The following is a 13,064-nucleotide window of genomic DNA, read 5'->3' on the forward strand; positions in this document are numbered from 1 at the left end:
AGGGGGTGGCAGGGTGGTGATCTATTCACCTCAGGTCCCCCACTGGCTCTGATCCACATTTCACAGAAACAAGCCTTCGATGGCCTCCAGAATGGGGAAGACCTCCACCCCCTCAGTCCTCAGACTCCCCTCCACAGCTTGCACTGGGCAGGAAAGAGCCAGGCTCACTGCAGGATAGGTTCCTGGAGCTTATTCCTCATTCAAGCCCCTTTCCTAGGGTCTCACCAGGAGTTTTGTTTTGTTTTGTTTTGTTTTGTTTTGTTTTGTTTGTTTTGTTTTGTTTAATGAAAGTGTTAGGTTTAAGGAAGCTATGGAGTTGAATGAATTGGATGGAAATCAATTTTTTTTAAGTTTATTTTTTGAGAGATAGTGCAAGCGGGGGGGAGGGGCAGAGAGAGAGGGAGACCAAGGATCCGAAGTGGGATCTTGCACAGCCAGTAGAGAGCCCCACTTGGGGCTCAAACTCATGAACCATGAGATCACGACCTGAGCCGAAGTCAGATCCTTAACCAACTGAGCCACCCAGGCGCCCCTGGAAATCAGTTTAAGCTCGGCTAAAACATATAGCTCCTAATGTTCACTTCACGAAGGAGTTCTCTAATCACATATTCTTTATTTCCTTCTTTCTTTTTAATGAGGCTAAATTGACTAAAATAATTTCACTGAGTTTAGAATGGCAATGTTTAGACAAACAAGACTCATACATTTTGGACAAGTCTAACTGCTTTAAAAGCCTATCAAATTAGTTCATTGCATTTCTCAGATATTTGAATTTATGCCCCAAATCATATTTCTTTTGCAAACAAATATGTCATTACTTCTGCTGAGTCCCCAATTCCCTTGCCTGTGATCTTCAGAGACGTGAATGTGTGGGCCAAGGGAAGGAGATCAATTAGGTTATGGGGGAGTGGGGCAGGAAAAAAGGGCTGAAAGGGCACCTGGGTGGCTCAGTTGTTTACATGTCTGACTTCCACTCAGGTCATGATTTCATGGATCGTGAATTCATGCCCGCACTGGGATCTGTGCTGACAGCATGGAGCCTGCTTCAGATTTGCTGTCTCCCTCTCTCTCTGCCCCTTCCCACTCCCACTCTCTCTCTCTCTCTCAAAAACAAATTAAAAAACATTAAAGAAAGAAAGAAAAAAGGGGCTGAAGAAGGCATTTCTCCATACCAATGACAGTTTTCCCTGGGACAAAATAAACATCCTTCCACAAGTCACGGAAGTAAACAACAAAAATAAAAATATTTTTCTTTCTCTTTCTGTCTCTCTGTCTCATCACTCATATACACATCACAGCAAAGTAACAATGAAACATACCTGTTCCTGAATTGCATGTTTTAACAGAGGTAGACCCATGACAAACTGCACTCTCTGAAATGTCAAAGCTCCCGTTTCATCCAGACTTAAATCATACCTGTGAAGAACAGATACAAAACGAGTGTTAAGGCACTGACTTGGTGACTCTGAGTAGAGCCTTTGGACCAAGGGATGTGACAGAGCAGACAGCTTTGTTACACCTCTTCCCTCTCTTACGTGATACTGCAGGTCAAAGGAGGCCAGCTATGTGTGTAACACAGACCATGTGTTCAATATAGTGGGGTACAAATGGAACGAAAGACAGAAGGATTTCCTGACAGGGTGACTTTAAAACAAGACTCCAGCATCCCCTCTTCAGGTGCAAAAGATTTTCATGTACCCAAAATGACTCAAGAGCAGCTATTAGGGAGAGGGGGGGAGAAGAGAGTGACCTGTGTGGTACAAGGGGTGGACTGTACTGGCCATGAGGACTGTCACTTAGAGTTTCTTTCAAGAGAACCCAGAGTCGGGAGCAGTTTCCAAACAAGCTCCAGCTGCCATACCTTGGAATTAATAGTGGCATTCACACCAGGCTACTTTCCTCTTGCTTGCTCCTAGCTGTGATTGAGTAGGGTAACATTCTAGATAAAGGCCATTATTGCCCAACAGGCAACTTATGCCAGGAGACCCCCCTCTGCCACTGGCCCACTGAGACTTTCTTATAACTGCACTGTGCCCTTCTCTCTCATTCCACAGTGTCAGCCCTGCCTGCACACACTCTGAAGCTTCTCTCCACCTCCTCCAGCTCCCTTACGTTATCTTTCACAGACCCCAGCCCCTCCCATAAGTCACCCACTCATCTAGTCCCATCCTGGCATTTGCTTCTCAACAAACCTAAACTGACACAGAGGGGGAGATTCCACTCTTCCATCTAAAATGTTTAAATGCAAAGCATAACCTGAGCCTGGAAGAAACCTCATTCAGGTTTGACCCTTGGCTCTGTGTGACCAACATCAAGTGACCTGGCTTCCTAGTACCTCCGTCCTCTCATCTGTAAGATGGCAATGATAATTGCACATAACTCAGAGGACTGTCACCTCAAATGCTTATCCCAGTTCCCAGTGCTTGCATATATATAGTAAGTGCTCAATAGTATTAATCTCCATTCATACCCTTAGTTACCACCCCACCCCCCCAAACTCTGTTAGATCCATTTTTACACTCTCAGCACCCAACCCAAGGCTGGCCACACTATGCTCCATTAAACTTATTTTCTTCCTATAGTTTCATGACCAGATCCTGGAGACAGCGTTCCCATGTATGTCCCAAAAGGCATGCCAAATACATATACTATCCCTATATAAAGTTCATTCCTAACAAGAAATACAAACTGAATGGGTGCAGGGTCCAAGTCTTGAACTGTCTAGCCCTCTGGACCAGCACAGTGTCTCACATTTCCTAAATACCTGCTGGTTGATTGCCTCAGACCAAACAAGAACCAATCTGATTATCTTGACTTTCTCCCATCCATTCAGCTGGCAGATAACAAAAAATTCAAGGGGACCCACCATTCATCCTGGAATGTGAAATAAATGCCAACACTCACCCCCCAGAATGCCAGATGGACACAGAAACTCCCCAACAGAAGAATCTTCTCTTTTTCTTTTTACGAGTCAACTAGCAGACCTGATCTGAGAACCACTAGTGGGGATTTCAGTATACGCATTACTGCATTCAATCAACATTTTCCCTCAGGAGAACAGAAAACAAAAATTCCATTTTCAATGAAACTAGGAGTCAGGGAAAAAATCTCCAGATACTCACATAGAGGTAAAACCTGCTAATGCATCTGAATTGATGCAGGATTTGGGCAGGAGGAGGTGGAAAGGAGAACCACAGAAAGAGATATCACAGCACAAGGGCCAAATGGTGGCAAATCTTAAAACACACTGGCAAAAATGTACTTCCTAATGTAAGATGTACACACTGAGATGTATAACTTGGAGCTTTAATCTGGAAGAGCAAGATAAGGATGGCAATGAGCTAGCAGGTAAGAAGGCTCGCTGGTCCCTGAGCCAGGTTTAGGGTCCAGGCGGTGTGCAGAATCACAGGAACAGGCCATGTTTTTTTCAACGTTTTTTTTTTTTTGTTTTGTGTTTTTTTTTTTGGGGGGGGGGGGGACAGAGAGAGACAGAGCATGAACGGGGGAAAGGCAGAGAGAGAGGGAGACACAGAATCGGAAACAGGCTCCAGGCTCCGAGCCATCAGCCCAGAGCCCGATGCGGGGCTCGAACTCACAGACCGCGAGATCGTGACCTGGCTGGTCGGATGCTTAACCGACTGCGCCACCCAGGCGCCCCGAACAGGCCATGTTTTAAAGAAGTAGTCTATCTCTGTGGCAGCAAGGAAGGGCAAAGGTTCTATGTTATGAAAAGGGACTACCCTGAACCACCATCCCAACTTCTCCTGCTCCCCAACCCTGAAACCTCTTAGAATAACCAGGCCAGGGGTACCTGGGTGGTTGGTTAAGCGTCTGACTCTTGATTTCACCTCAGGTCATGATCTCATGGTTTTGTGGGTTTGAGCCCCACATCGGGCTCTGCGCACTGACCATGTGGGGCCTGCTTGGGATTCTCCCTCTCTCCCTCTCTCTCTGCCCCTCCCCTACTCGTGTTCTCTCTGACTCTCTCAAAATAAATAAATAAACTTTAAAAAAGATAAAAGCAAAGCAAAGAAAGCAGCAAAAATGAACTACTGGGACCTCATCAAAATAAAAAGCTTCTACACAGCGAAGGAAACAATCAGCAAAACTAAAAGGCAACTGACAGAATGGGAGAAGATATTTGCAAACGACATGTCAGATAAAGGGTTAGTATCCAAAATCTATAAAGAAGTTATCAAACTCAACACCCAAAAAACAAATAATCCAGTGAAGAAATGGGCTAAAGACATGAATAGACACTTCTCCAAGAAGACATCCAGATGGCCAACCGACACATGAAAAAATGCTCCACATCACTCATCATCAGGGGAATACAAATCAAAACCACAATGAGATACCACCTCACACCTATCAGAATGGCTAACATTAACAACTCAGGCAACAATAGATGTTGGCAAGGATGCGGAGAAAGAGGATCTCTTTTGCATTGTTGGTGGCAATGCAAACTGGTGCAGCCACTCTGGAAAACAGTATGGAGGTTCCTCAAAAAACTAAAATAGAACTACCCCACGACCCAGCAATTGCACTACTAGGCATTTATCCATGGGATACGGGTGTGCTGTTTCGAAGGGACACATGCACCCCCATGTTTATAGCAGCACTATCAACAATAGCCAAAGTGTGGAAAGAGCCCAAATGTCCATCGATGCATGAATGGATAAAGAAGAGGTGGTATATATATACAATGGAGTATTACTCGGCAATCAAAAATAATGAAATATTGCCATTTGCAACTACGTGGATGGAACTGGAGGGTATTATGCTAAGTGAAATTAGTCAGTCAGAGAAAGACAAAAATCATATGACTTCACTCCTATGAGGACTTTAAGAGACAAAACAGATGAACATAAGGGAAGGAAAACAAAAATAATATAAAAACAGGGAGGGGGACAAAACAGAAGAGACTCATAAATATGGAGAACAAACTGAGGGTTACGGGAGAGGGGTTGTGGGAGGGGAGATGGGCTAAATGGGTAAGGGGCACTAAGGAATCTACTCCTGAAATCATTGTTGCACTATATGCTAACTAATTTGGATGTAAATTTTAAAAAACAAATAAATAAATAAAATAAGAAGAGAAAAGAAAAGAAAAGAAAAGAAAAGAAAAGGTCAGGCCAGCAATCATCCAATTATATTCAAGTAATCCAATTACAAGTCATAAAAAGATACTAGCATAGAATTGATACAATGATCCTATAAGAAAAGTGGAGAAAAAGAGCAGCAAATCCATTAACAAGGCAAAACACTACCAGAAAAAAGGTCTGGTCAAAAAATTGTGACCAAATATTATCTGTATGTTAAGTGAAACCAGTGGTGTAATAAAGCCAGCTTAAATCAGTTCATGGGATGCAACTGTTAGATGTTAAAGAATTTTTGTGGACTGGTTTTTAAACACAGCCATTATCAAAAATTAACCTTCAATAGGTTACATTCACTTCAATAAATTACATTTATAAATAAAGGCAATAAAAGACTCAAACTCATCACTTCCTAATTATTTTGTCATATTTTACTATCATCTATGAGGTTCGGGTTATTTATGTCTATTGGTGGAAATTCTACATAATGGAGGACTTCTGGTTCTGCCAGCATGAAATAGCCCCATTCTTTCTCCCAGATTCTCCCTCTTACAAAGGAAAAAACCCGTGAACCGTACGCAATAAACTAACATAGGAAGAGTCTGATAGGTGCAAAGAAGGCAGGCCACCTGGGGGGCATTCAGGGCTTGAGGAATGGCATGTCAGGGGATTCTCTGAGTCTCCTTATTGCTTCCCGTCTATGCTGCACAAGAGGCTTTAGAATCTTCTAACCCAGAATTTCCAGCAGGCAGAGACAAAAAATACTCCAAGAAAAGCCTGTTCTCCCTAGCTGAAGGATGTGAAAAGGGTCTAGAGTTGCTGGGCAAATATTAGACTATCTTTAGGAACGAGGGCGGGGGAAGCAAGCCACTGGCAGTGTGGGTGTGCAGTGGGGTTCATGGGCATCAGCGAGGACAGACCTTCAGAGCACACAGAGCACAGGGAGCTTGCAAAACCGTGGGCTCGGCAGAAGTCCAGCCTTAGCGTGATTCGATGGGACAGGCTGGAGTATAAATGGCACCACGGAGTTGTCCCATCCTGTCATTCAATCACGGGCAGAAAGCATAACCTCAGGCATTTCCTGGGACAGTAACTCCCATGAGTCCAGGACAATTCCCCGGAAGTTCAGCTGTGAGTTGATATCAGTCGACACTGACAGTAGCTACGAGATGAGTATACAGGTTTGGTGAAGGGATCAGGGTAGGGTGTTAACAGCAGTTGCTGAGCAGCTGACTAAAGAAGTTAGAAAAAAAAAATTAAACTAAAAGAAAGGAGAAAAAATAAATTATTAAAAGAAAAGTAGAAAAGCAATCAGTTAGAAAACAGAAAAAGTAATAACTAATAAATCCAAAATCTGGGCTCTGAAAAAACCGTTCAGAGGTTGTTAAACATTACTCCGGCAGTATTAGCCAATGCAATTTGACAAGGGAAAGAAATTCGAGAAATGAAAATTTGAAAGAAACAGATAAAACTATGTACAGGTGATACATGTGTTCGATTGACTCTTTTTTTTTTTTAATTTTTTTTTCAACGTTTATTTATTTTTGGGACAGAGAGAGACAGAGCATGAACGGGGGAGGGGCAGAGAGAGAGGGAGACACAGAATCGGAAACAGGCTCCAGGCTCTGAGCCATCAGCCCAGAGCCCGACGCGGGGCTCGAACTCACGGACCGCAAGATCGTGACCTGGCTGAAGTCGGACGCTTAACCGACTGCGCCACCCAGGCGCCCCTCAATTGACTCTTTTAATGGCCCCTTTGCCAGATCTCCTCTGATCCCTGCGCTTTGACACTGCAGTTCTCCTAAAGAGGCAGAGTATACTTCCTCACCCCTTGAATGTGGGCTTGGCCATGTGATTTGCTTTGGTCATTAAGATATTGGTAGACTTGAGAAAAGCAAAGACTTGGGGCGCCTGGGTGGCTCAGTCGGTTAGGCATCCGACTTCAGCTCAGGTCCTGATCTCATGGTTTGTGAGTTCGAGCCCCACGTCAGTCTCTGTGCTAAGAGCTCAGAGTCTGGAGCCTGCTTTGGATTCTGTGTCTCATTCTCTCTCTGCCCCTCCCCCACTTGTGCTCTGTCTCTCTCTGTCTCTCAAAAACAAAGAAAATTTTTTAAAAAGAAAGAAAAGCCTTAAAAAAGAGCTACTCCATTTCTCTTCCTCCCTTGCTCCTGTGCAATCCCATGGGAATATGCTTGAGCTAATCTAAGAACATACCTGGGCTAGCTTGCCATGTGGAGGCAAGGTATAAACTGAGAGACATGTGAGGAAGAGCCTGGTTGTCTCATCCAAGGCCATTCTAGATCAGCTTACCTCCAGCAACCCCCAAACTGGAAGAGCCTAGGTAGCTTAGCCAGTTAAGCATACGACTCTTGACTGTGGCTCAGGTCATGATTTCATGATTGGTGAGACCAAGCCCCTCAGTGGGGTCCACACTAACAGTGAGGAGCCTGATCGGGATTCTCTCTCTCCCTCTCTCTGCCCGTCCCCAGCTTGCGTGTACTCTCTTTCTGTCTCTCTCAAAATAAATGAATAAAAACTTAAAAAAAAAAAGAAAGAAAACTGATAAACGTGGCTACATAATAACAAAAACTTTTGCATGGCAAAACACTGTAAGAATAGTCAAAAGACAAAGGACAGAATGCAACAAGATATTTATTACTGACGTCATTGCAAAGGGCCAGTCTCCCTAATTAAAGGGGTCCTATATAACTCATTAAAAACAGACCAACAAAGTTGCAGGATACAAAATCAATGTACAGAAATCAGTTGCATTCTTATACACTAACAATGAAGCAACAGAAAGACAAATAAAGAAACTGATCCCATTCACAATTGCACCAAGAAGCATAAAATACCTAGGAATAAATCTAACCAAAGATGTAAAGGATCTGTATGCTGAAAACTATAGAAAGCTTATGAAGGAAATTGAAGAAGATTTAAAGAAATGGAAAGACATTCCCTGCTCATGGATTGGAAGAATAAATATTGTCAAAATGTCAATACTACCCAAAGCTATCTACACATTCAATGCAATCCCAATCAAAATTGCACCAGCATTCTTCTCGAAACTAGAACAAGCAATCCTAAAATTCATATGGAACCACAAAAGGCCCCGAATAGCCAAAGTAATTTTGAAGAAGAAGACCAAAGCAGGAGGCATCACAATCCCAGAATTTAGCCTCTACTACAAAGCTGTAATCATCAAGAGAGCATGGTATTGGCACAAAAACAGACACATAGACCAATGGAATAGAATAGAAACCCCAGAACTAGACCCACAAATGTATGGCCAACTCTATCTTTGACAAAGCAGGAAAGAACATCCAATGGAAAAAAGACAGCCTCTTTAACAAATGGTGCTGGGAGAACTGGACAGCAACATGCAGAAGGTTGAAACTAGACCACTTTCTCACACCATTCACAAAAATAAACTCAAAATGGATAAAGGACCTGAATGTGAGACAGGAAACCATCAAAACCTTAGAGGAGAAAGCAGGAAAAGACCTCTCTGACCTCAGCCGTAGCAATCTCTTACTCGACACATCCCCAAAGGCAAGGGAATTAAAAGCAAAAGTGAATTACTGGGACCTTATGAAGATAAAAAGCTTCTGCACAGCAAAGGAAACAACCAACAAAACTAAAAGGCAACCAACGGAATGGGAAAAGATATTTGCAAATGACATATCGGACAAAGGGCTAGTATCCAAAATCTATAAAGAGCTCACCAAACTCCACACCCGAAAAACAAATAACCCAGTGAAGAAATGGGCAGAAAACATGAATAGACACTTCTCTAAAGAAGACATCCGGATGGCCAACAGGCACATGAAAAGATGTTCAGCGTCGCTCCTTATCAGGGAAATACAAATCAAAACCACACTCAGGTATCACCTCACGCCAGTCAGAGTGGCCAAAATGAACAAATCAGGAGACTATAGATGCTGGAGAGGATGTGGAGAAACGGGAACCCTCTTGCACTGTTGGTGGGAATGCAAATTGGTGCAGCCGCTCTGGAAAGCAGTGTGGAGGTTCCTCAGAAAATTAAAAATAGACCTACCCTATGACCCAGCAATAGCACTGCTAGGAATTTATCCAAGGGATACAGGAGTACTGATGCATAGGGCCACTTGTACCCCAATGTTCATAGCAGCACTCTCAACAATAGCCAAATTATGGAAAGAGCCTACATGTCCATCAACTGATGAATGGATAAAGAAATTGTGGTTTATATACACAATGGAATATTACGTGGCCATGAGAAAGAATGAAATATGGCCTTTTGTAGCAACGTGGATGGAACTGGAGAGTGTGATGCTAAGTGAAATAAGCCATACAGAGAAAGACAGATACCATATGGTTTCACTCTTATGTGGATCCTGAGAAACTTAACAGGAACCCATGGGGGAGGGGAAGGAAAAAAAAAAAAAGAGGTTAGAGTGGGAGAGAGCCAAAGCATAAGAGACTGTTAAAAACTGAGAACAAACTGAGGGTTGATGGGGGGTGGGAGGGAGGAGAGGGTGGGTGATGGGTATTGAAGAGGGCACCTTTTGGGATGAGCACTGGGTGTTGTATGGAAACCAATTTGACAATAAATTTCATATATAAAATAAAAAAAAAAAAACAGACCAACAAGTAGGCAAAGTATTTGAACAGATGGCCTACAGAATAAGGAATACAAATGACACAAATATATTTTTAACTCTCTGCTGTCATATGCAATACAAGTTAACTACACTGAAATATCCATTTTTACCTATGATGTAAACAAATCTGGACAGTCTGGTAGCACCCTGTGTTGATAAGGTTATGGAGACCAGATGCCCTTACGTCTTAGCCTAGGGGAGGCAGGGAGGGAGGTATAAATCGGTACGATTTATATGTACAGCAATTAGACATTATTTATCAAAACTACAAGTGTACCTACTTTTTGACTCAGCAATTCCCCTTCCGGAAACTTATCCTCTGGATTTCGTTACACATGTGAGGAGTAAGTTATAGAATCACATAAGCTATGGATCCTCTTTTTTAATAAACTCCAGTATTTATTCATTATAAACTCTGTAATCAAAGAAGAAGAAGAAGAAGAAGAAGAAGAAGAAGAAGAAAAGAGAAAAAGAAAAGAAAAGAAAAGAAAAGAAAAGAAAAGAAAAGAAAAATGTGGATCAAGTGACCTTTCAAACTACAAAGACCACACAGTAAAGTCTATGGGAATGCCATGAAGCGGGTCACACAGACAAGATTCTAAAACAGAAGTATTGGCTATTTTCTTCCCATTTCCATTCCAGTCACTTTTTGATAAAATGGTTGTTATTCATCTATTTTAAAATTTTGGGAGCACCTGGGTGGCTCAGACGTTGTGGGGCATCCAAACTCTTGATTTCGACTCAGGTCATGATCTCAGCATGTGAGACAGAGCCCCGCGCCGGGTTCCACGCTGGGTGGGGAGCCTGCTGAAGAGTCTCTCCCTCTCCCTTTGCTCCTTCCCCACAACTTTTCCCTTTGCCTGCCTACCTCTGTCTTTCTCTCTCTCTCTCTCTCTCTGTCTCAAAAATTTTTCTTAATTCACATCTATTCTCGCATTATATTAAGCTTCCTGGGGCACCTGGGTGGCTCAGTCAGTTGAGCGTCCGACTTAGGCTCAGGTCATGATCTCACAGTTCGTGAGTTCGAGCCCCACATCAGGCTCTGTGCTGACAGCTCAGAGCCTGGAGCCTGCTTCGGATTCTGTGTCTCCCTCTCTCTCTGCCCCTCCCCTGCTCACGCTCTGTCTCTCTCTCTGTCAAAAATAAATAAACATAAAAAAAAATTAAGCTGCCTGCTCGTACTGACAGTAAGCATCTCATAGCAGTCAAGTTTTAGTAATGATTTTGTGTCAGTCTGTGCAGAAAAATAAAACATACTGCAAGGTCAAGTGAGGATGGTTCGTGCACAGATACTACACACACTGGCCAAAGCACCTGACAAATTATTAAAAACTATAAAATAAACTCAAGAAAACCGGGTGACTCTTAAATAGTTCCCAACTATTAAAACCGAAGCTGAAGAAATTCGGTATTCAAAAAAGAAAAATGTGGATCAAGAGACATTAAAGAACATTCCTCAATAGAGACAAGTTAGACATTTCAGTGAGAGGTCTACCCCATTCCCCTGCACACCCTCACTCCCAAAACGCACTACCAGAGATGTGTATAATATTACACAGGCCGAAACAGCAATTCAGCAGCACAACATTGCAAGCATCTAAAAGATGAATGATTGAGTGAAGGACAGTGCATCCGTATAATGAGATTGTTACAGAAAAAGGAAGATCTCTCTACATGCCAACATAAGGAAATTGCCAAGATAAGTTTTAGAAAAAAATTTTTTTTCAACATTTTTTTTTTTTTTCAGAGACAGAGACAGAGCACGAGCAGGGGAGGGGCAGAGGGAGAGGGAGACACAGAATCCGAAGCAGGCTCCAGGCTCCGAGCTGTCAGCACAGAGTCCGACATGGGGCTCAAACCCAGGAACGCAAGATGATGATGACCCGAGCTGAAGTCAGATGCTCAACAGACTGAGCCACCCAGACGCCACATCAAGATACGTTTGTTTTAAATGAAAAAAGCAAGGTGCAAACAAGTGAATATATTACTTTTACTGTTAAAAAGCAGCGGGGGGGGGGGGGGGGGGAGAGGAAGAAGACTACATATTTGCTTGCATATACATTGTTGCTATTGTCATTCTCTTCAAGGACACACAGAAACTATTAACAGTGTTGACCGTTTGTGTATGTGGGGTGGAAATGGGGGAAACTTGGCAAATGGCAAATAGCACTCTACCTTTTTATGTCTTCTGACTTTTCAATCACATTGAGATGTATTTTTAAAAAACACATTTAAAAAATATTTTAGGGGTGCCTGGGTGGCTGAGTTGGTTGAGTGTCCGACTCTTGATTTTGGCTCAGGCCATCATCTCATGGTCCGTGAGTTCAGGCCCCACACTGGGCTCCATGCTGACAGTTTGGAACTTGCTTGGGATTCTCTCTCTCTCTCTCTCTCTCTCTCTCTGCCCCTCCCCTGTGCTTTCTCTCAAAAAACAAAACAAAACAAAACAAAAACGGGGGGGAGGGAAGGAGGCAAAGATAAAAGGTTTCTCTAAATGTGTATTAATTTTTTAAATTGTGCACTTAAAATGACCACTAGATGGCGATTGCTCTTCATTTGAACTGCCACCACGAGGCATTTAGGCAAGAAAGAAATTAAAGCAGGATGAAGAAGTCTTGGAAACTGCCTGAAACCTTGAGCATCTGACTATCTTAATAAAAATACCTAGATTCCTAACACTTTTCAATAAAAAAAATAACCACCTCGGCAATGGAAAAAAACGGGATTTTAAGAATAGCGCCCACCCTGAAACTCTCCAGATTTCTACACAACATGAATAACTGTGGGTTTTCAGTCTTTAAATATCAATCTCCACGCCTAACAATTTTCATAGGCCACACCTCAGATGCTCTTTGTAGAACAATGGGGCATAAATCATCCACCAGAATTATTTTTCGGTATTTCAACATACATAATTTCTCTGTCTTCTTCGATCCGTAAGATACGAAGATACGGCAAATATTATTCTCCATGCCTCAGACTGCGGACAGAGGCCCTGTGGAATTAAGAGCCTTGGCAGGCCCTGGGTGGATGGTGTGGGTGTCAGGATTAGGAGCTGTGGGACACCATGAGGACAGCTGTGGGGGTACACAGAGGGCCCAGCCCTGCCCCTGGCAGTTCCACCATCACCTGACTTATCTACTGGTGTTCTGTGTAGGATTTTGCTTGGAAGGAAGACGGTGCCATTACTAAGAACAAGCTTGAAAACCTCTGCCCCAGCATGTGCCACCAGCAAGAACTGAAACAAGGTACTAATGTCATCTTCCCTCGGAGAGGCGGGGGGTTTAGACACCCAGCAGAAGTCAGATACCTGTCTAGGAAG

This window comes from Prionailurus viverrinus, chromosome A3 (assembly GCF_022837055.1).
Source record: "Prionailurus viverrinus isolate Anna chromosome A3, UM_Priviv_1.0, whole genome shotgun sequence".
Lineage (NCBI taxonomy): Eukaryota > Metazoa > Chordata > Mammalia > Carnivora > Felidae > Prionailurus > Prionailurus viverrinus.